The sequence below is a fragment of the Chaetodon auriga genome, chromosome 17 (genome assembly GCF_051107435.1).
Source record: "Chaetodon auriga isolate fChaAug3 chromosome 17, fChaAug3.hap1, whole genome shotgun sequence".
Classification (NCBI taxonomy): domain Eukaryota; kingdom Metazoa; phylum Chordata; class Actinopteri; order Chaetodontiformes; family Chaetodontidae; genus Chaetodon; species Chaetodon auriga.
In genome coordinates this window covers 9,437,151-9,461,459 of record NC_135090.1, presented here as the reverse complement: position 1 = coordinate 9,461,459, position 24,309 = coordinate 9,437,151, and positions in this window count along the sequence as shown.

Sequence of the window (24,309 nt, the reverse complement as noted above, 5' to 3'; positions counted from 1 at the left end):
ATTGATACATTCGTAGGATAAAAACAGGTATTTATTTACACTGCGGTTGGACTATCTCTGTTGTCGATAGCAAGGAAAGATTAGATCTGCTCAAGGTAGAGGTGCAGAGAGAAAGCTTTCCTTTACCCACCAACTCCCCTTCTCTTATCAGATGGGCAGAAAGAGAGGTCTTGACATTATCAAGTTAAAAGAAGGGCTGGCTAAGAGCGATATTACCTGGATAAGGCCACAGAGACGGGGGCTTGGCCATCCTGGGAGAGGGATCAGGTTGAGGAAATAACAGCAGTAAAGGCTCATTTGATCCATCTACACATAGATAGTATAAAACTACCACTGAATAGAGTCACAGATGTCACAGTTTCTATTGGTTTAAAGCCTCCCATATGTAAATGTGATGGGAAAAGTTGTCCAGAAATGCATGCATGTAGCTGAGTTCTGTCGCATTCAACACCAACTTTCTTCTTAAGCTTCTTCTTTCATGTGATCGCCACAGCACTTGAATGTGATTATTCATGTGAATTATGCTAGTTTGCAGATTGAGTCCATAAACCATTGAGGTAAACAGTCAAACATTAGCAATTCCCCAATCTGTTTACATGGAGGAGTACAGTGATGCGTGTTGAGCTCATGCATACTGCTGAATAAATTCAAAGATTATGTTGACAAGTGTTTGGCAATGATAGACATGAATTGTAAGGAAGTGGAGAGGGTCATAAGTGTGTGTGTGTGTGTGTGTGTGTGTGTGTGTGTGTGTCTGTGTGTGTGTGTGTCTGTGTGTGAGCCTCGTGGGGGAACATGCACATAAGCGTGCATCAGTGATATTAATGAGTGTATTCAAAAGATGAATTTAAATTGCTGGGGCAGGCAGTCAGCAGAAGAGCTCGTCAGCTTGTCAAAAGCATAGAGAAGCAGCAGAGACAAACAGCGTCACTCAACGACACCCCCTCCCGCCCCCCGAAGAAACAACAATTAAGTGGTTGAGCCGGCAGTGGTTATGCTGTCAGGCAAGTGAGGCTTTCTGTAATGCTACTTAATTAATCTCAGCAAATCAAATCGATGGTAATTTTGCTCGCATAGCAATCGGATTTGGGACTTCATACTGTCACACGATACCCAGCTTGTGAACTGAAAGAGCTAATTTTTTGCAGCAATCAAACAGGTCCGTCCATATGTTCACAGCACGTCTGAAAGAGGGAGATGGATGATGGAGGGATGGATGGGAAGAGGAGAAGTACAGGAGGTGAACCGGGTGAGAAAGCAGAGTATGATACAGTGGCAGTGAGCAGATGTCATAGAAGATGCACAAAATGACACTGGACACGGCCGCAGTATGTTCCTTTCTTCTAGAGGCCATCATATAGCCTTGAGCAACTGTTCACACTTTGACGACATCAAATAATATCTTGATGAGGACTGAAAATCGCTGAGAGATCAGGGTCAGAAGTGCAGCGCCCTCAGGCCTGGCTCACGCTGCCACCCATATCACATCACATCAGTTTGTTGTTTCACCATACCCCGCCTACCCCAACCTGACATCACCCCTGTGCCTTTTCCAGTTTGATCTCATACCAGACTTGCATGAAGTATCTGGGATCACACTGAATGTATGGAGAGAAGTCATTACTCTCTCTCTCTCTCTCTCTCTCTCTCTCTCTCACACACACACACACAGACACACACACAAACGCAGGCACACACAGGCCAAACCTCATAATTGCAGATTTCATTTCAGATCTCAGAGTCATGTCAAACGCAGATTCATCAACAAAGAAGTGATGCTGCCACACAAATTTGAGAGGAAATATCATTTGTTACGGACTGAATAAATGGAGCGCGGCCCAAAATGATCAAGATAAGAAACAATACAGTGTAATAACTGTAATGCAGGCACATTAAGAGCAGCCTGTGCTCTTTTTAATTGGGATTTAGTGTCATGTGTTTTCACAACAGATAAACACTGAACATTTACTTGGTACCTCATCTGTTCTTTTATCCCTCAATGCTCTGGATACAGTGTGATCTCCAGCACAGGCTTTCACTGAGAGAATGAGAAGTTAATGGATGGACACATGAAAAATGACCGAAGCTGACAGAAAAATCAATTACACTAGATCAGTAAGTGAGCAGCAGAATCTTAAAAGGATTCACCAACAAGAGACAGAATAAGCCTGATTGGGTACATGTAACCTCTGGTTCCACAATTTTCTTTATGCTCTTTTACAGTCAGAGGAGGTGGCTTTAAAGATTAAGATACAACCTATGTCATCATTACCAGTCGTGCAGCATCATGGATTATTAGAATCCCTGTGAAGAAAATGTCCTGAGCATCACATGCTGCACATCTACAAATGGCTCTTAATTATGATTATTAGCTTAAAAGCCACCTCGAACCATTAAGATTATAGGTTTTTTTCATTGCAGATATTTTGACTCATCAAACCTGGGCATAGCTACGAATATTAATAACGGGGGTGCCAATACCATGTTCCTGGGATGCATGCTATCTCACTGGCTCATGGATTACTGGTGCATCTAAATGGGACACAGCTATTATTAGTAGAATCAGTCACACCTGTCTGTTTCTTGCTATGTTAAATCAAAATTTCCACTGTGAGACATGTCTGTTTTTCACAGTGTCCCAATTCAAGGGCCACTGAAATCTGCATTTCTAGTCTAAAAATAGCAGAAATTGTGAACACGGTGTGCCCCATTTCAGCAGCTCCTCAGAATGTAATCTTTGTTTTGCCAGATCTTGGAGAATGCAACTGGGATATCCTCTGCAGCTGTCAGTGTCCCATGCTGGTCAGTCTTTTACTGGAGTTTTCAGTTGATTCTTGTTAAGTTGGGAAATATCATGTGACTGTGTAGTCTGTGTTACCCTTATTGTCATCAGTCACTGGCAGATGTTTCATGTGAACTACGTGAGTTAAAAAAGTCACTGTCGGTTCTCTATAGGCCTTTTTGCACAGCAGACATTTTGACTTGACATTGTAGGAAATGCTGGCTCAGTTGCCATGACAGTGTGACAGTGAGCAAGCATGCATAGTGCCAGGACCCTGATAATGAACAAACTAAATAGAACTCAGCCATAGGTAATGTGATCATTTATACCTGCACTTCTCCTACTGTGACATGTTAAAATGTCAGCTGTGAAGAACGCCTGTTGGTTTTTGACCATCACTCCTACCTGCATATTCCATATGTACATGGCCTGGCCCCATGGGGACAGTTAGTACAGACGAGACACATCAACATGTGGCTATATAGCTACCATGCATGTGGGGCCTTTCTGGTTACAAGAGTAGTTATTTTAGGAAATACATGTAATAACTTTCTTGCTGAGAATGAGATGAGAAGACTTAAAGCTGATGTGTGTATTGTAAATATGAGGCCAGCGCACTACTTATATCCATAGCTTAGCACACTGACTGGAAGCAGGGAGAAAAAAACTGGCTTGGGTCTGTGCATCAGTCCTAAAATCCACCTAACAGCACATCTGATGCTCACATTAACACATTTCTGGCAAAGACATAGTTAAGCACAAAACCTGCTGTAAAACCACAACATGTCATTCTTGCACTTTGTTTTTTGAGCTAATTAGATACAACTTGATTAGATACAACAAGATATGACTTGTTATCTAGTTTAGAGGCATTAGAGGTACTGGTATAATGATTTTTCGCCCTAATTTCCAGCCTTCCAGCGAAGCGAAGCTAGTAAATAAGCATATTTCTCAAAATGTCAAACAATTTCTTTAGCCTTGATTGGAATGCATTCTGGAGGAGCCTGGAGCTGCAAAGATCTATCAACACCCCCCCTGCGGAGAAACATTTTACACATGTAATGTTTTATTTTATGGATGTATTTACTATTAGCCATGTACACTGTTTGCCATTTGTCCATCACCTTCCCAATTTCAAAATAAGTAGCATAATGCGCATGTGAAGACATAACCCTAACACATAAACAACAACAGGCAGAAGGAAAAGGTGGCGCTCTAAGTTAGCAGTTGCGGCAACAAAATGTAACACAGGATCAGAATCAGTATACATCTCTGCACTTTGTACATAAACCAACAAACTATTTGATTGAAAACACACTTAAAATGTGTATTATGATGAGAACGGCTGATGAAGTACAGTGTGCAGTTAAAACACACCATGTGCACATTTCACGACATTTACATTATATACTATTAGCAGCAGCTGGCTTGGAACATGGCGTTGCTCATATGGCACTGTTCAGCTTGTAATGAAATGTTAAATGAAAACTAAGTAGAGAGAGAACACGGAAGAGCAAGTGCTGGAGTAACATGCTGTATGTAATGAGCTCCAGTCTGAGAGAGCCTGAGAAACGGTTTCTACGACTTTAGAGATTGTCTTCATAAAGCGTGTTTGAATGGGTGTCGATGAAAGAGAATACAAAAAAGAAGGAGGACACAAAATGCTCAAGGCAGAGCACTGACCTTGTCGAGGTGATGACTAAAATTTAAAAAACGGGACAGGTTGATTTTCTCATCTGTTATGGTGCACTCCCATGTTGGAGAGGAACGGGACAGATGACAGAAAGCACTAAAATGCGAAGTAACAACATTCTCCTGACAAGAAAAGCTTTTATCTCAGACTCTCTTTGTAGGTATGCACACACACCATATAGCCCAACAGCTGCAGACGCCACACCCACGAGGGAGAGGGTCGATCAGTGTTGACGAGAAAGTGGGTTTGATGGAAAAAGGGGAGGTTACAAAAGAGAATGGACTTCAATTCATGGCATTGCTTCAGAAATTCAGTCCTGTGTGTGTGTGTGTGTGTGTGTGTGTGTGTGTTTGTGTGTCTGAGTCCGACTGAAATTAAAATGTCACCACGTGTTTTAATCAAGGGCTTAGTTGGGGCTCTGTTCAAACTGTCATAACAATGGCAGTTTTCCTCCTATTGAGATTTAATACTTAGTGTCATTTATAAATCCAAGCAGTTGACTTTCGTGGTTTTTCAATAACAGCAGAATGGAGAACAGTTTGGGATTTGCTGTGTTAATCATCGATTAAGCTTGACATACTTGACATACAGCTTCCTCCCCAGTAGATTACTGGCTCTTCTTCATACAGCCTTCATACTATAAAAACCATATTCCTATGCAAGCATATAGCACGGGGTAGAGCTTGGTGACATTTTCCAGAGGTGCAGATGGTTAACCCCGCCTTTGGATGATACTCGATGATGAAACCATGTCCCAGTTGAGAGAGGTGAGAGGTCAGCTGTAATATGAGGGGTGTTCATGGCATATCAAACCAAGTCAACAGCACAATGCGCAAAATGCACTTGTTCTCTGTGCTGTTTTTGTCAGTTTAGTTGATACTGCATAAGTATTCTCAATATCTCTGAAATCAGTCATTCCTTATAGGTTTGTTTATTTTATTTGTATTGTTCTTTGTTCAACCACGCAAAGTCACAGCATCCTCTACCCACAACTGATCATATTTCAGTTTTGGCATAAACTGCTAGAGGTGTGCATGTATTGTTGGTTACTGACTTTGTGCATGTTAATAGCGAACGTGTGCATTAGGTTGGTTTGTTTGGTCTTGCTGTCTTTGGAGACTGCTCTATCGATCAGTAGCTGGTGCTTGGCTCCTCTGGTATTGCTACCAATTCCTTTCTGGGCCCCACTCATGTACTGGGCCATGTGCCTATTTGCCTTCACCGCCATGATGGGAGCCTGATAGGAGCTTCCATATCGTACAGAGGCAGGTTATTGGCCTCTGGAGGTCCTTCATGATCAGGACTGTCTGCCCTCGGGTCAACCACTCTGTGTGGGTCCATCCATCAGTAGCTGGTTCATCTGTACTGCCAGGCATTCGTGTAGTGCAGATAGCTTCCTTAGCCAGTAGGTGTGGATCATGCCTGGGCTGGTGCTGTTCAGCTCTTCATACCTGACACTCTTTCTTGGATGTCTGCTATTGTGATGATTATTGGTTCTTGTTCTGGGAGATTGCTGTTACCTGATCTTGGATCCACTAGCCACAGAGCATCGGCGTTTGTGATGCTTCTTTGTCCCATATGCTCTTCCAGTACCTTTCAGTCTCACTTCTTGGTGGATGTACTCTTATGTTCTGACTCAGCCACTGAGAGTACACTTTGGGTTCGGTGGAGAGCATCCTATTTATTCTCCTGGCTTCTGCTTTTCTTTTGTATCTCCTCAGGCGGGTAGCTAGAACTGTGAGTCTTTGCTCGGCAGTCTGTAGTGCCTCTGGTCAGGACAGTTGGTGGTACTTCCTGAGAGTCCCTTTCTTCCCCACACCTTTCTGAAGCTCTGAGAGTTGACTAACTTCTCTGCCTGTTGCCTTGATCTTGCCCTCTAGTCTCCTTCTCCATGGGAGGTATTGCTCCTTGTGGCTGTTCATGCTGTTCAGCTTATAGCCGAGCATCTCTAGAATCACTTTTGCTGTGGTGTACATCAGCTGGGTGGTCTCTGTAATGGGCCTAGTAGTGATCGTTCATAGTGCTGCATTCAAATCTTCAAATAGATTTTCAAAAGGTACTTTATCACTCAGTCGTGGTAGTCAGGTCTGGGGGTGCTGGGTGCTGGGTGCTCTGCTTAGCTATGATCTTCAATCTCAGGTCAGTTGCCCTTGTATTAAGGGTGTCAGTTACTGGGGCTTGGAATACTAGATATATATATGTATATAGTGCAGATAATATGCAAAATAACCAGACAAATGTACTTTTCTCCTTATGCTGTCAAAAACAAGTACAGAAAAGAGGACTAAAACAGATGCAGTATATTCTGGGGAAGAATCTCAAGTATAATTAAGAGTTCTCTCTCCTCTCCACATTATTGAAATCCTTCATGACTGCTTGGTCTTGCCAGTCCTCTCTTTGTATCATCATCTAAAGTCACCAGGGAACAACAGTTGCACGCATTCCATGCATCATTTCCTTCTTTAGACCAAGTCTCCCAACAATAAGTCTCACAAATCAGGTATAGCAACTGAAGCAATGTAGACTTATGTCAAATGTATTGTGGAGAACAGACAAATGTGTATTCAGAAAGGTACTTGTGTGAAAAAATTAGACTGGTGTAATAATATGGTGCAATACACCATATTATTAATGGTATTTTTAGGGACTGTAACAAGTTTACAAGTAGTGTGTATAAAAATAGCAGATGATTGATCTGTCCACAGATGGATTCACCCAAAACCACTGCCTTATTATTTCTTGCTTGCTTGTCCATGTCGATGTCAAGTCAAGTCAATTTTATTTATATAGCCCACAAATCACAATTTGCCTCAAGAGCCTTAAAATGTCTCAAGTGTTCTTGCTTATTCACAGTAATTCTTCCATTAAGTTCACCAGTTTCCCATAACATAATGGCATACTTACAGCTTACTCAACAGACCATTAATTAGCCATTAAAGACAATTGTGCTGCCCCTGCAGAAGCTTTTATACATTCGCTTGGTTACATTTTTTTTTTGTTGAATATCAAATAATATTCATCCTATGACATTCAGAAACAGTCAGCCGCATATGCACACAACCACACACACATATGCACACACACACACATACATACATACAAAATGCCTTGACACCATGGGATCAATAGCATTTCCCTCTATTAGCTGCTTAATTAAGCCTCTGACTGATGGCATTTCAGATCAATAGAGGAATTGGTAGAAAAAGACCCCTTACCTCAATTAACATGGGAAAGATCAATAACAGTAAGCTGGTCCCTGAATGATAAATAAAGGGAATATGTGTGCAGTGGGGTGCATGCTAGGTAATTTAGCTGAAGTATTTTAGTCAGGGGAGGTGGTTAGGGCAGCAGCGGGAGGGCAGGAATGACAAGATTGGGGATAATTGTGGTGACTGGTCTCAACAACAGCGTTAACCTCAGACAGAGTCAGGGCCTAGCCTGGAAGTGGCTAAGAGGCTTAGCCACTAATGCAGCATTAGCCTCGGCGTACGACGCACTATGCCTTCACATGTATACGCACCAATACAGAAGACAAGACACACATTGCACACACACGCACACACAGCCTTGTACTTCTGTCCTTGTGAGGACTCTCATTGACATAATGCATCCCCTAGCCCCTTTCACTAACCTTACCCATCACAACTAAATGTCTAACCTAATTCAAACCTAACCCTTAAAACCTTTCCATAAATGTCCCCACTCTGTTGGTTAAAAATGTCGGTTCCTCGCTATGTAGCAAGTACAAATAGACACACGCATACACACACACATTATGCAGTCGTTCTGCATTTTCTCATTAAGACATATGAAAGGCTTCTAAAGACTCATGGGAGAATTCCATTAGTGCTCTGTCAAGCCTAACTCTTTACTCATGCTCACACCAAAGTGCTAAGTGTGTTTGCAATGGTTGTCACGGGACTAAAACATATTAAAGCCCAGCCGGGTAAAGCCAGATGGACGTGAAGCCAGAGGACGACTTCTAACTGTGGATCAATGCAATTACGTGAATGAAGCGCATAAGTAACCCATATCAATAAAGCAGGTATTATGCCTGGATTTGGTGAATTGAAAGTTGTGAAAAAAGAAAAAAAAAAAACTCTTTTATTTAAGAACAAAGCAGCCGCAGGTACGTCTCTGAAGAATTGTAACAGCATGAAGTTTGGCTCACAGAATCTCTGAGGTTCAATTGAAACCACAGGTACTCTAAACAGGATAGTTTAGGATAGTGTTGTTGTATCAACTAGAAGAAGAACTAGAAGAACTAGAATGTTTTCAGTGCTTCCTTAACCATCTTAATGTACTAAATGAAATTGCATTCAAATTCGGAAAGCACATTACAAAACAGGATATGATAAAAGCCTAAACTGAAATATGTAAGTCAGTGTATCCTGATAAGGCATATCCATAAACCATCTCAGTGTTCTTACCTGAAGTGTCGTATCAGAGCCTTCCACCAACCTTACAGGAATAAAATTCCACCTTAAGAACGATCCTTTTTTTCCCCCCTCAAACAAGGTCAAAACTTTAATATAATATTGGTATCAGACTTTAAAAATCCATGAACTCCCCGTGAATTTGATGGCATATAGATGAGGGAAAACTTCTAAAGCAGAATAAAGTGAGGTGTGTGGGTTGTAGGTTTACCTTCCACTTCATCCCTAAGGATAAGAACCATATTAAAGCGAGCTGGCTGGCCCACTACCCCCGCGGACCTGCCCTGTCTGCTCTCTACACGTCAGCACTGTGATGGCAGAACATTTATAGAGTGAGGGTTTTGTAAAATGAGAGCCAAACTTCCCGTTGAGCTGCTGTCTGCTGAATTTGGATATATGTATGTTGCACACGTGTCCATGTTGTAGTTTTTGTTGTGGTCATTACTTAAATTAACAATTGGTATATTGTGGAATTTAGGAGCAGATTTCTCAAGTGAAATGTGAAATTGCCATAATAAAACACAAAAGCAATGGACTGCCATCGTTTTATTTCTAAACTACTGCCCTAAACTGCTCACATTTCTTTCTCTTTCTAACAACTGGGAGCAGAACAATGAAGAGAACAAGACAGAAAGCGATGGGTGGGGGTGGGGTTCGGGACAGCTTTGATTTTCAATGTGTACAGATGGCAGAACAGAAGAGCAGAAAGGCTCAGAGTGAGAGACGGAACAAAATAGTCAATTAATAAGGGATTGTAGTCGGGGCAGGAAGACAAATGAGAAGGCATGTTATAAAAAATGAAAAACAATGTATTCGACTGAACTCTGTCCCAGTTATGACAGTTCAAAGAGCAGCCCGTACCTAAAACACTTGTTTTAATGGCATCCTCACTGGAGAACAATAATTGTCCACACAACATTGGGGAAAGGTGTTAATGGTTTACGTCAGATTATGGCAAGAGACTTGATGCCAGAGAGATTTTGGCTCATTCAACTCTACTGGGAAGAGGCAGGCAACTAAGGCTTTGAATATTTCCTTAATTTAAACAAGAAATTAATGTCGGCTCTGATGAGTTTTCCCGCAACCAATAATGAAATGGATGTAAAGTGTTCACACTTGGTCTGCAACGCTCTATGCTTGTCGGCATCACACAAGACTAATCATTTGAAATCCACACATTAATCACAGAGCGATTAAAGGTTCTAGCTTCATCTTTTGATCCAGATACGATATGAATGCTCTAACACCAATGATAACAAGATTAAGTTGGGGTATGACTGGAAAGACTTATGGTTTTACATTACGAAATACACAGTTAGGTTTAAAAGGATGTGATTAAATAGTTGTACATTATTGTCATTAGCTAGAACGCAGCTTTCAGTTTGACTATGTATCTATCAGTCGCATATACGGCTTTAGTTTGCCTTAAGATGAATTCATAGCACTTGTTTGTCCAAGGAAGGACCCACAGTGTGAGACTTAGAAAGCCACTGTTCTAGGTCAGAGCATTTTGTATAACATAAATGATGCATAAGAAAGCCGAGACCTAATGAAGAGAATTTAAATTATCCACTGCTCTGGTTATTCATGAGTGCTTTGCATCCTCTCATTCTCCCTCTCTCTCTCTGTGGCTCTTTGGCTATCTCCATGTCTCTGTCCCTCCTACATGCTTCCAGTGGGTTATGGCACAGTTTCTTCTTCTTTTTTTTTTCTTGACACCCGAGTGAAGTAAGGCTCAAAGAAACTATCCAGCTACAATGCTGACCTCTCTGTGAACTCTGCTGAATGCCAACTCATAAATACACAGCTTACAGCTACACAGCATAATGTGCCTCCAGCAAAAGAACATTCTCTTACGCATCCACTTCACCAGTTTGCACACCACTTATTGAGCCATCCACTCAGTCCATTTGCTGTGGGTGAAGCAGCAGCTCATATCTCACAGGGTCTCTGATGTCATTTGAAGAGTAATGTCAGAATTTATCAAGTATTTTTCGTTTGACCACAGCTTGTTATATGAAGAGAGGGATGATTGATCATTTAGTCTTTTATCTTCACTCTAATAACTTAGCAAAGAACTGCTGACTTCACTTACAGTGAAAGGGATGATTGTGCAGTGGTACCTTGTATACAGTCATTGGAAACAGGTCTGTCCTGTAATCATAGGAGTATGCAGTGATTCTTAAAGATACTTCTCTCTGCTACTTTGACAGGTTTTTGATCATAATTTCCTTTTATGCACGAACTCTTAACGAATGGCTTATTACAGCAGGCCAACTAGTTTTTAAACAGTTTGCAGTACTCATTGTAGCAAACATCCATTATTCAATATACTTCATAAAAGCTCTCTATGCTGTTTGCATTATTACATACTTGTATGTGGCCCATTACCCTGACAGGGATTGTACACCAGTAGAACAAAGGACATGCAAACAAGTATAAATCCTTGCACAGAGGCAAATTAATCCTTATTAAAAGGCTTTGTTTAAGTTACTAACACTTTTCTCTCCAAAGCCTGTTGTATTAAAAGGAAATGTAACACGGTGCAAAATGTAAGCATATGGTGCTTAATTAAAGGGTTCACTTTAGGTTTTCTTATAGATGCTTTATTACAGAAGTGTCCATCTAAAAAAGAAAGCCCCATGCAGCAAATGTGTAGTGCCATATATTTAATACTCATCATTGTGAGTTTTTGCCAGTTTCCACGGAAAGATACCCAGATTTCTGTCAAAGGATGAGACAGATTTCAACAGATTTTCACCTGGATTTCATGTCCCTATAGCTATCCAAAGGATTTTATGTTTTCTTGCTGCTAGGAGACACTCTTCACTTTGAGATCAGGAGAGCTCACAGTGTGATTCACACCATAGACAGTGAAGACAGTGGTGGGAGAATGCAAATGAGTTGCTGATGATGCACCTGTACCTCAAAGTATGGGTTTCACAGAACAGACCCGACATTGTGCATTGATGGAGACTAATCGTTCACCTGTGAGTTTAGCACAGTGCAGTAATAAAGCTCCGGCATTGCATATACAATTGATATGCAGCTGGGGGTGCTGTAGGAAGTTGTTGGTTGTCATGCACGACTTTAACACTGTGCAGGGGTGTTAAAGCAGCAGACATGCTGCAAGAGCAAGACACAGAAAGAAACTAGACTACAGCCAACATCATGGAAAAAGTTTACCAGAGCAGACAAAGGTTTGTTTGACCAATAATTTTCTACTTAATGCCATTTTAAATAAACATAATTTAAGGTATTTAGAGAAGGAAAGACTGTCCCTGCAAGAAAACAGTTGCATTGTGATGGCAGTCAAACAGCATCTCCAGCTTAGACAAGCTTGCTGTGGAGTTTAGTCCAATCAGATCACAGCTCATTTGTAAACAGCCTCTCAGAGCCAATCAAGGACTCTGCTATTTCACCTGCCCCCAGGTTGGTCCCACCTACATTAGTAACCATTTACTGGTTGCATTTGAGACTTTGTTTTGACAAAATGCTTGTTGTTATTGGGTCAAAAAGTATGATTTATCTCCTGCAATTAATTGACTACTTTTTGGGACTAGTTGATGACTATGCCCCACCTCAAATGAATAACACAAGGACCCTCACACTGTATTTTATTTTAAAAATTAATCTTTGCTATCAGAAGCCTCAGAAATATGCACATAAATTCCAGTGTGTCTTTGTGAAAAATTTAAATAATGATCATTTCTAAATGTACAATATCTGTACCTCTCACCTTCCTCACAGAGGAAGCCAGCCTGGGTTCTCCTCTGCTTTTGGTGAGCTTGGTTTTCTTTAACAAACTGACATAAAAATGTTTTATAGGTTTGAGAGACTGTTGAGAGTAATGTGTCTGGCTGAGAAGATAATAACTCATCAACACATATTCTGACATGTGAATGTGCTTTGTGCTCATGTGAACAGAAGCAGCCAGCCTGTCCGTGTGCGGACGCCGGCGCATTTGGGCTGGCCATTGTGGGTGCGCTGTTGAATTAGCATCCTTAAACAATGGCTTTATGATGACAATGATACACTTGGGGTTTATTCACCTAGGTGATGCAAAGAGGTGCTGCAATGTGCTGCAGAACACATTTTGTTTCCCAGTTTCATCTTCTCAGGATCTAGAAAAGTCCATCAAGCTTTCCAAGACCAAAGTTTTTCCTTACTGTTACTACATGTTCTCTTGAGAAAATCAAAGACTTGAAGGCTTCACACGCTTACCCAGCAGTGTCTTAGCTTACACTCGGCATGGAAGCATTTTTTAAATGACAGCACTAAACATGAAAACAGATTAGGTCAGTTGCCAGGCTATTTCTGTTGCTTGCCAAATTGACATACACCAAATTAGGCTCCATCTCAAATTGTCGGACATTTAGCCCCAGGCAGAGGCAACCGCATTGATACATTTACATATGACTCTTTGAGGCCAAAAATGGTTATTTGTGGCAACAATATTTAAAGAGCATCAGAAAAGCCTAATAACCTATTTAGAGAAGACACACATTAGACCTATTGTACTCTATGGCTGTATACCATGGCTATGTAAATTAATAGCATCTGATTGGCTGACAGTTAGCTTGCTGATGTTAATAACCAGTATTGATAAAAACAAGATGTCAAAGTGCAACTACAGCAGTGCCTCTCATGTCCCCTGACATAGAAAATAATGGACTCACTGGAGGAAACACCAGTTATTTGTTTTTTTTTTCCTCAGTGCTCATTGCCTCTGCCATGCCCTGTTGTTTTTCTACATCTTTTTGTTATCTCTTACAACCATACATCATGCAGTCCCGTACATGTAGAGAGACACATACAAACAAACACAAGTCCCAAGCAGTTACATAATGTTTCCCATGTCAAAAGATTTGGTAAACAAATCTATCACACTAGTGACTGATTTAGTTAGTCAGCCCAGACTGGCAGACGTTACACAATGAGCTCTGGGCTTTCTACTCTGCAAAGCCTTTTCATTATTTACCATCACTGTGCAACTGAGCAATCCAAAATTAGGCATCTCTAACACTGTAATGTATCAATTTGAAATGACAGCGTAAAATAATTGAGATCTGATTTTATGTGTTGTCGTGTGTGAGAGGGAAAGAGGTAGAAAATGCATGTGCATGTTAGCATTGGTGCCTCAGGGAGATTGGGAAGCAGCGTGGTATCTTCACAAGCAGACGTCTGGATGTGTCTGTGTGTATGTATGTATGTCTGCACTGGCATCCATGTACGCGAGTGTATTTATGCATGTATATATGTGGACTGGAGCACGTTTGTGTGAATTTCTGTCCATAAAGCTGGTGCTGTTTGACAGCACTGACACACTGAGAATTTCAAAGAGACCTTATTGTCAAGGCAGGACACACACTAGACCTTTCTCCGTCCTTGGAGAGCGAGCTAAATCCACTGCATTCTGTATGTAATGGTTTACCTTGAGGATATTAGCTTCAAACTTAATGAATTTTAAAATTTAAACTGAAAGTTGATGCTTCAGTGACCGGTAATTCACCCTTCCTGTGGTGTTGTATTTTAGTTTTTTTTTTTTTTTAGAACGATTGACTAGTGGTGTGTAATTTCAGGTACAGCTCCAAGTATGAATTATGAATGTACTAAGTAAGCAAAACAAAATGTTTGTGATGTTATGAATAAAATGACCTTAGGTCTTACACTAAGTTATGCATAAAGCGCTGACAAATTTCTTATTTCTGTTCTGTTTCTTTTTTACCAACATGCTGTTGTCCACCATGCCTTTGGCAGGGGTGAGCTACCAACACCTGTCCCTACCACACGTACGGCACACCATCTGTCCATCATCTCTAATTAACTAAAGAGAAGAGAGCCAGAGGACGACAGATCCATCACAAATCCCAAATCATGTTGCAGTGCTAATAATACATGTCCTATGTGTCCGATTACATGTGTATCTAAGTCGGCATGACAGAGCAATTGAACAGTGATATTTGTCACTCACCAATGGGTACGTGGGGTGCACTAATGTAAAGTGCTCAGTAGCTGAATTTATTCTCTGCTGTAGGGTGCTGCTCCCTCCAGGAACTCCTCTGGGAACCAGCATCTCTGGAGGCTTTATTGTGTCTTTCATATATTCATCTTACAATGAAGCATTTCCTACAAAAGCATTGGCTCTAAAATCTGGCCATGCCACATCACATTATCCATGGAGATTGAAATCCCAGCTCCTCCTGCTTTGGATAAACTCCGTATCATTGCCTTCTCTTTTACCTTGGCACTGGAGTCCTGAATTGGTAGTGGCTACATGTAAACAGAGTCCCTGCTTTTCTTTCTTTTGAGGGAGGAAGAAATTATTTTTATGTATAACTGTATATAGCCTTTTCAAAATCAAAACAGTGTGTCACCTTTTGTACAGTAACATAAACTGCAAATGTTAGCGTCAGGCACCTAGCAGTATTTCCAAAGCCAATATCATTCGCTAACTACGTTATTCTGTGGCCTTTTCACATGTAAAGTTGAGTACATAATGTATTCTGTATTTATGTATAAACAAATATATGTTGGAGTCCAAATACGGATGTGAGAACCTAAAACTTTTTTATAACCCTGTGTAGATATTAGTTTAGCTAATTTACATTTTAAGTCAAGTGATTAACTAATCTGTTTTGTATGACTGAAAATAAAAGCACCAGGGAAATTATTTGGTCTGCATGTTTATACAACAGAGAAGAACAATACAGATTTAGCTCCACTCTAATAGATTACTTATTGTGATATATCAAATTCAACACATTGGTAACAGTAAAAAACTCAAATCGAAGACCCATTGTATCAAAAATGACTATGAACTTGAAATGGTATCTGCAGCTATTATCACTGTAAATTCTATATATGGTATACGAGAAACAGGAAGTTAGAGAGGCATAACAACAGTAACTAAGTCATTTGTGATGCTCAGCTGGGCTACTTGTCCATATAAATTACAAATGTTGTGGAAAAAGACAACCATCTAAGTAGGGGTATTTCATGCATGCCTCAGGATCACCTTTGAAGATCTTTAAGTTTGAGGAGCCGTTCTGCACTTCACTTAGGGCCAATTATGTTTGAAATCTGTGCATTCACTTAAATGTAAAACACTTTGGATAAAAGCATCTGCCAAGTCACATATGTAATTCATTTACCGTATAAATCACGGTGGTATTTATCAAAATGTCAAGCACAGTGCCTTGTGGCCAACAAATTAAAAAGAAAGCAAAATGGGGAGTAGTTTTTTAATTCCACACACAGATTCAAATTTCACAGTTGAAAAGCAGAGGCTTCAAAGGGCAACTCGCAGTGAGGGCTGCTCACATACTCCTTACTTACCACATATGAAAATGGAAGTTGTTAAATGGACATCGGCTATATCCGCTGGATCTCATGCTATATGCACAAACACATTATCCTCTCAGTATTTTTAACACGCACAGTTTCACTGTGTCCCCCTCACGTACGGGAAATAAAAGGTTGTTTACAGTTCAGATTTAAACCCTTCTTTACCTCTCCGTCAACTCTCCATCACATGAAACCAATTACAACTAATGCTGCTTTGCCAGCAAACCTCATAATGGAAACATGTCTTCACTGCATGTGTGCAGGTTCACCTGCGTGTGTGTGTGTGTGTGTGGGTGTGTCATGGTGTATTAAGCATGGCAGTTACTGCTTTTCAGTAAACACAGATAAAACTGCTATTGTTTTCCGGCTAACAAATGTCTAATTCTATATTCTTGGATGTTTGTTTATGTGCTTGCAGGCACAAAAATGTGTAAAGACCAGAGTGTGTGTGTGTGCGTGCGTTTCCCAGGAGACCTTCACAGGCCCTAATTGCAATAGCGGTTATCATCGGTTACAATTTGTCATAGGCCTCGTTTGCATTTTGCATTACGTCTGCATCAAACCACATATGCTCTGTGGCAAGTTGAAGCGCACCTTGTCTTATTTGCCAGGAATTCACACACTCACTGAGGACTGGACTGTGGCTCATTCTCTGTGTTTGCCCAGTTTTTAAAGAGCTATGTGGAGACCTTCACAATGCCTTATCTCACGGTGAGTGCATCTCAGTCAATATGACATTAGACGTATGGTGATCTTTGGACTGTGCTGCGTTCTGCTGCTTGGCAGTGCACACATGCTGAAACCGAAGCATTAGCAGGCTCGCAGTGTATGTCCTTGACAATAGAGGATCTTGACTGAGGGATCTGTTCATTATGCAATATTTCTCTCAAAGGGATGCTTCTGGTTCCACTTCTTTAGCATAAACGGCGGCAGCGTGCCAGTCTGCAACCCTGCGGTCTGCCCTGAATGATCAAAAATGAGGATGGGATTTAAATATGGTTACATCTGTCTGTCAAAGCGACCCAGTGCATACAAAAAATGCATTAGAAAGTAAGCTGAGATGCTGTTTCTCCTTTGTGATTCTGGGTTTGATTCTGATGCGTTCCTGCCCACACACACAGGTGATATCAGAGTGTGCAGAACACACTGGGAGCACATTTGTACATCACTGAACTTTGTTGAAAGGTGTTTAGTTGTGCTTTATGAGTCAGATGCACTTGCTCTCATCATGGATCTTCTTGTGTTTACATTAAGTGTATTCCATATTGCTTGATTGTTACTTGTGGTCCACAGGATGCCGTTAATTAAGGCTTGATTCATATTCCTATTTGATATCAATTTTGTTGACATAAATGTGACGTTTTCATGTGAGACACTAAAAGAAGTGAAGAAAAGAAATCTATGAACAACCCTTCACATTTGGTTTCAAGGACTGTAACGCCATTACAACAGCCAGGAGCACGAACGAACCAGTGGTATAAATGACCTTGATGACAACCCCACAGAGGTTAAAAAACTGGGACTCCCCACCAGTCAGTTAGAACTGAAGAAGCCCCCTTGGATGAGAGGCGAAACACTTACAGTTTCTACAACCAAGTCCAGCAAACCTTGAGTCATTCCTCCATGGATAACCAAGACCTGGATGACTGAAATCTATGAAATCTCTCCACATCCTGAAACCTAACAGAAACATGATTCTCCCTGTACACTGAACCCTTAGTATTGTTTACCTGTCAGTTTGACCCATGGAGGGTCTTTACAGGCCCATGAGAGATCCACCCAATCACAGACCTAGAGTTCACCTAAAAGTGGCCAGTGTGTTTGGAAATGGTGCATCAAGCAACAAGACCAGCACTAAATAACAAGCTCTAACTCTGGCCTTTGTCGTTGGTGCAGCTCTTGCCTTGTTTTTTTCAGCTTTTGTGTAGTTTTCCTGGTGAACAGCTGTTTAACTTCAGGCAACAGATATAATTATGAGATGATTATTATTTGCTGTAAAACAACTGTACAGTGTTCTTACTGTACAATACAAAGCTGCACAGCGCTGACTGTTACTGTTTGCTATGGTGAAAAGCAGGTCTTTGTGCAATTTGCATAATATAAAAGACTGGATGAATGCTTGCATGGATGTTTGCTGTGTGTATCTTATGTGTGTGTGTGTGTGTATGTGGATTTGTGTGTGTGTAGAACACTCGCCCGCCACAAGGTTAATGTATACACAGATAATGGAGATGATGTTCTGGAAAGCGTCCTCACTTCTGTCGGGGAATTGCAACTACATTGCATTACAGAGCTCATCAGCATGATGGAACAAGCTCCTTAACATCTCTTTACAGCATGTACATTCCTTCACGCACACACACACACACACACACAGCACAAGCACATGCACTACTACCTCTTAACAGGTTGACAGCACTGTGGTGACACACTTATGGGCTTTCACTATGCACTCCACCACCCACGTTACCCATAACCCCTCAGGTCCAATCCTATGTAGCACAGTTAACCTTGGCCCCTTCGAACCTCAAGTGCTGCATACAAAATGCTTGTCTCACCTTTCCCTGTTTCAACTGTCAACAGTTTGAACTGCTTCTATGTCTAATGGGCCTCGTTTTCATGTCACTGAACGACACTGCAGCTATACAATTATAAGGCTCAAGATATACACTGTCTTTTCAGTAGTTACTCAGAATCCACAAAAAGCAAGAGTTTTAGTCTTATAAAAAAGTATATTTCCAACCAAATTGCAACATGATACACATGTAAAAAGAAGTTCTGAAAGTTTTGCCATCAATGACCACACACAACCACCCTCGTATTTTGCTGTTGCCGTCAACTTGCTTACCCATGGTCTTATTGCTCGCTGTTTGATGCATTTGATGCTTATTTCCATGGTGAAGGACACTTGGCCATTCTCTACCATGGGCATGCCTTGGGCAGTATGATGGGTATGCCAGTGGGCATTGATGCCCCCAGCTGTCCCTGAGGTTCTGCCCACCCCAGGGACAGACTGTATCAAATGGGCCCGTCTGAACAGATGGAGAATATGTGAGAAGGGAATGGGCGAGCAGAGAATGCTTGCACTGCAAATTCACAAACGCATAGTGAGTGCGTTTGGGAAAAAAAAGGGGAGAAGCAGGGACAGAGGAGAGATAGGGGGAAAATGAGAAAGCAAGAGTGAAGGAGCGACTCACAAGAATAGACACAGAGTGGTCCTGTGCTTCATCTGTTCTCATATTTTTAGGCTGTCCCTATGTACTGAGGCGTGGGCGCTGATCATGATCGGATGGGCGCTCAAAAGGAGGATCATCTCCCTGGATGCGGAGGCCCCTCTCCATTCTCCTACCCTCCCGCCACCCTTGCTCTCCCGTGCGTGATGAATCTGAATTGTCTCTGAACCAAAGAGAGTGCTGCTCATTTTTCAACGCCGCTATCCCTTTACTGCAAAGTTTCAAGGGAACCCTCTCATGCTTGTTCCATATTAGATGACACTCTTAATCCAATTTGGTTGGAAATACGTTCCCTCGCTCTTCTTCATCCCCTTCTGTTAACACTGTGTCTAACAGCATGTGTGTATGTGTGTGCACACTGGACTGCATTTGCATGTGTAAATTTGTGTGGGCAGATGTGTGTCATGTCTTCGCAGTGATTAGCTTTAGCTGCTGGGTCTCTCAGGACTTGTGCTACACTGTGTGTTCTGCTTGCCAAGCACGGTTAAGACTACGCTCAAACTCCCAGCACTGTGCCACGGTGGGAAAAATGAGTTTTTTTCTGCTGATTTGTTGTGAAAGGGGAGGAAGCACGCACACTGGTATGGTTCTACAGTGGCACTCAAGGTGGATTGCCTTAGGGTGTTTCTCACTGCAGGGCAAAACCAAACTTTTACCCAAGGTCAGCTTTGGATCACCTACAGAAAGTGGATGAGATCGAATCTGAAAAACCTGCTATAAAATAATGATTCGTAAATCCTGTTCTGCACACAAAAAATGTGCTGAGCTTTATGCAATTTCTGTACCTGATGCATGCACACAGTCTTGGCATAGGTTCAGAATACTATGCACTGCAAACATAATACAAGACTCTATTGGAAAAAGTGCTAAATTATATTTCAGGTCCATCAAGATAAGATCGGCTTATTATTAAATTTTGCTAATTAAAAGATGCTCTTCTGTGTCAAATGTCTTTTAGGGTACAAAAGAGACATTGTATTAACAAGCTTAGTAATTCAAATTGTTTCCCACCAAAAACAATTAATTCTGACCTTTTTTGGTGTGACATTACTGACAACTTTGACAAACACCGTCCTCATATGAATCATTATGCGGGTCACTGGGGTCGCTCTGCTTGTTTTGATTACAGTCCTCTTTCTCTCGCTGCACTCGAGGGCCCTCAAGATTTTCAAGAGAATCTCCTTTGGCAACCAAGGGATTTAAAAAATCTCATAACACATTGTGAGGCAGCCCCGTCTGATCACAGTTTGATATTTTGCCTGTAACAAGTTGAGTGAATATTGCAAATCCACTGGATCACTTTGGTTTACATTGCGGCGTGCTGTTTGGACTTGCTTTAATCAGGCCCAGTCAGAGAAGCTTTTGAGAGAAGGAAGTCTTAAAAAGTGGCTAAAATAAGGCAAAATAAAAGACTTGCTCATTTCTGAGGTTTGTCTATTGGAGGGGAAAAAGGAAGATACCGCTTGTGAATGTTACACCCAGACTAAATTGATTTTGGTTTAGGTTGAAGGTTTTATCAAAGCTTCTAATCCTCAGAGGAAAGGATAAGTCTAATCGGAATGTTTTTCTGTTGGGATTAGTGGCTGCAAGCCTCTCCCTCTCACTGTCCTTCTCTTATACTTGCTTGTCTCATGTACAATTTTTCTTTTTTTTCCTCTCACTCTTGTGCATTTTGCCTCCTTTTACCTCTTCTTTAAATTCCATTCCCTTGTTTCTTGTGCCTTTTGAGTATTTGATAGCTGCCTGTTTTTGCTGAAATCTCTGAATTGTATGCAGCTTTTTCATATTTGAGCCATGTCTGCTGCTTCTCATGCTGGCTCATCCCCTGCCTTTGCCCTGTCTCACCCTCACTACCCACTTTCTTGGTCTGAGTATGGATAATGCATCCATTAACCAACGCGGTTTTCCCATTTCTCCATTACACCCACTCTTATGTATCTTGTTACGTGCCCTCTCTTTCCTCGTGGTTGCTAACCATCTCTAGGAGGAGCGTGTGCAGCTTGTATGAGCAATGATCATTTACATATAATGTCTTTCTAACAAGCTGGGAACAAGCTCTTTATGGAGGTGGATGATAATATCATGGTGCCCAAATCACAAAGGGGAACTTATATTCAGTCACTTTAAGGGGAGAATACTGGGGATGCTAGTGTGACTTGGCTGGAGTGTGCGACAAATGGTTCTTAAAGAGCCATGTAAAATTGCCATGCTTGTAAAAATAAATCTTAAAATTCATCTGGTCAGTTCAGGAGGAGAATTGGAAGGATGGTGCTAATAAACTTTTTGGATTCATATTGTTTGGATTGTTCAACATGAAAAAACAGCCAAAACTAAATGGACTTCCAAATAGGCTGCATGTTATTAACAACACTTTTCTGCGTTTCTCATGATAACTGCACCATTTACACAAACACTTGTCTATAACACTGCTCACACACACTGATCTACTTAGGACAGCTATCCTCGTTATTATATTGATTTGGCTAAATCTAGCTCACTCGGGTCATAAAGAACACACACACACGCACGCACGCACACACACACGCGCACACACACTCACTCACACACGCACGCACACGCACACACACACAAAATACACTGATAAAGTAATGCACACTGTACCGCAACTGGTTCAGCAATCAAGCACCTCCAATTAGAGGAGATCGACCTGAAATGAAGTGAACCCTGATATGCTTCTGGGAAAAAGTGATATTTTGTGGAGTGGATGAGAGATAGCTATTAGTCATTTCACTCATTTTTGGCTTTCAACTAAACACTATCTGATAAAACAGAAGAGGCACTAAGTACTGTAATGGAGGTAGGCCTGTAGTCTGTGTGTGCAATATCTAAAGATTTAGAAAATAATATTGTGCAAAGCTCCCCTTCATTTCACTCTGGCTAAAACAGCATTGCACACATCAAACTGGACCATGAAAAAAGAAAATGGAGTCATCTTACACACACCTGAGCCACGTTGGACATACTGGCTGTCTTACACTTGTGAGTACAAGACATAGAGTTAAAGCAACAGGTCTGTTTGAATGGCGAATAAACCCTAATCTTATAAAATCACTGCATGAATTGTTGCTCTTTTAAGATATTTAGTTACCTTGTGGCTCCGAGCAGGCTTCATTATGTCACTGGGCCAGAGCAGTGAAGAATAGCTCTGGATTAAACATTTTCATGTGTAGCAGATATACAGTATTGTGCCAACCAGTTTCTCTTTAAGATGCCAAACTCAACAATAAAACATATCTACAAAAAGATAATAATTTTTCCCATTAAAACATAATTTTTAAAAGCAGCACTGCACCTTTTTAGAAACTGCACCATGTTTATCTCAGCTCAGTATTTGCTGTCAGCAACAGCTTCGTGATATCAATACCTGTTTGATTCAGCTGGGTTTGAGCAGGAGTTTTATTTGGAGTTTGGAGAAAATTCAATTCAAAGAAAGAATTTATTATGCCATGACACAGTCATGAACAACCTTGTCAGTTTTCTCTGTCCTGCCAAAGAATGAGCAATGATAGAATCATCTGCAAACTTGATAAAATGGCATTATTACAGCAAACTATTTTCTGCTTTGGTGTTTTTTCTAAAGCCTCAAAGAAAACAATTTCAGGCAGAGTAATGAAGGAGTGACATGTCAATTTAGGTGAGGCATTGTGCTATTATAATCATATAATCACAAACCATCACACAAATCATATTTATCAGGCAAGATAGCACCAAAGCTTTACATTCCTGCTCCTCACCCCTTTAGTGTGGCATAATCCAGAAAATCACTTGAGCGGATTATTATGCAATCCAATTACAGTTCATAATCCAAGCCTAGAAAGAGTTCCTGTGTCTATGTGCTGTCTGACTGCATGATGGTTTAGTTATCTAAGCTGCAGGGCTGATTTATATGCACATGTGGTTGTACCACACTGCAGTGGGCGATGGACTAATGGAAATGGTTTTTCAAAGAAGCCACCTGACAGGATTTACATGATAATCACAGGCAATTACACATATGTGCACACATAATACATTAATTCTTACATTGCAAGAAACTGTGAATTTGTGCATTTATCCATACAATATGAAATGTGCTTCTGCCTTTATCCTTGACACAGATTAAATCAAACGAAAAAGATGGTCGACAGCACAGATTACAGTTGTTGTAACATGATTGCACATGAAAATAAGAAAGATTTCAGTGATTCAAATAGGTAAAAAAAAATCATATGAGCCAATCAAAGCCGTCTGGGTGGTTTCAAAGGTTAACATTTTGGTTTTTATGCTAAGCTAAACTAACCAGCTGCTGGCTGTAACTCACAGATGTGACAGTGGTATCTGTCTTGTTATCGCACTCTCAGCTCTAAAGCAAATGCATTTCCTAAAGCGTTGAGATATTCCTTTGAGAGGAAGGACATAACCTTTCTGTTTCTGTCTTCATAAAGACCAAAAAATTGCCTTGAAAATGGAGACCAGCAAAGAAAGTCAGCTTCTAGACGTGACTCTTAACCTGTCATATTTCTTGAGCTTTCATGGAATTGCTGGAATATCCTGAAAATGACATCAGTAGGATTGGTTACATCACTCACTATTGATTAATAAGTGCAAAACGGAACCCCTTAAAACAGAAAACAGCTAATATTAACACAATGCCAAACTGAATAATGCTATTAAATGAAATGGAACCAGTTTGGTTATCAAGGCAAGGCGAGGCAGGTTTATTCGTAAAGCACCTTTCAACAATAAGGTAATGCAAAGTGCTTCACACAAAACATAAAAGGCATTAGGACAGGACATAAAAGAAAGAAAAGGCGACAT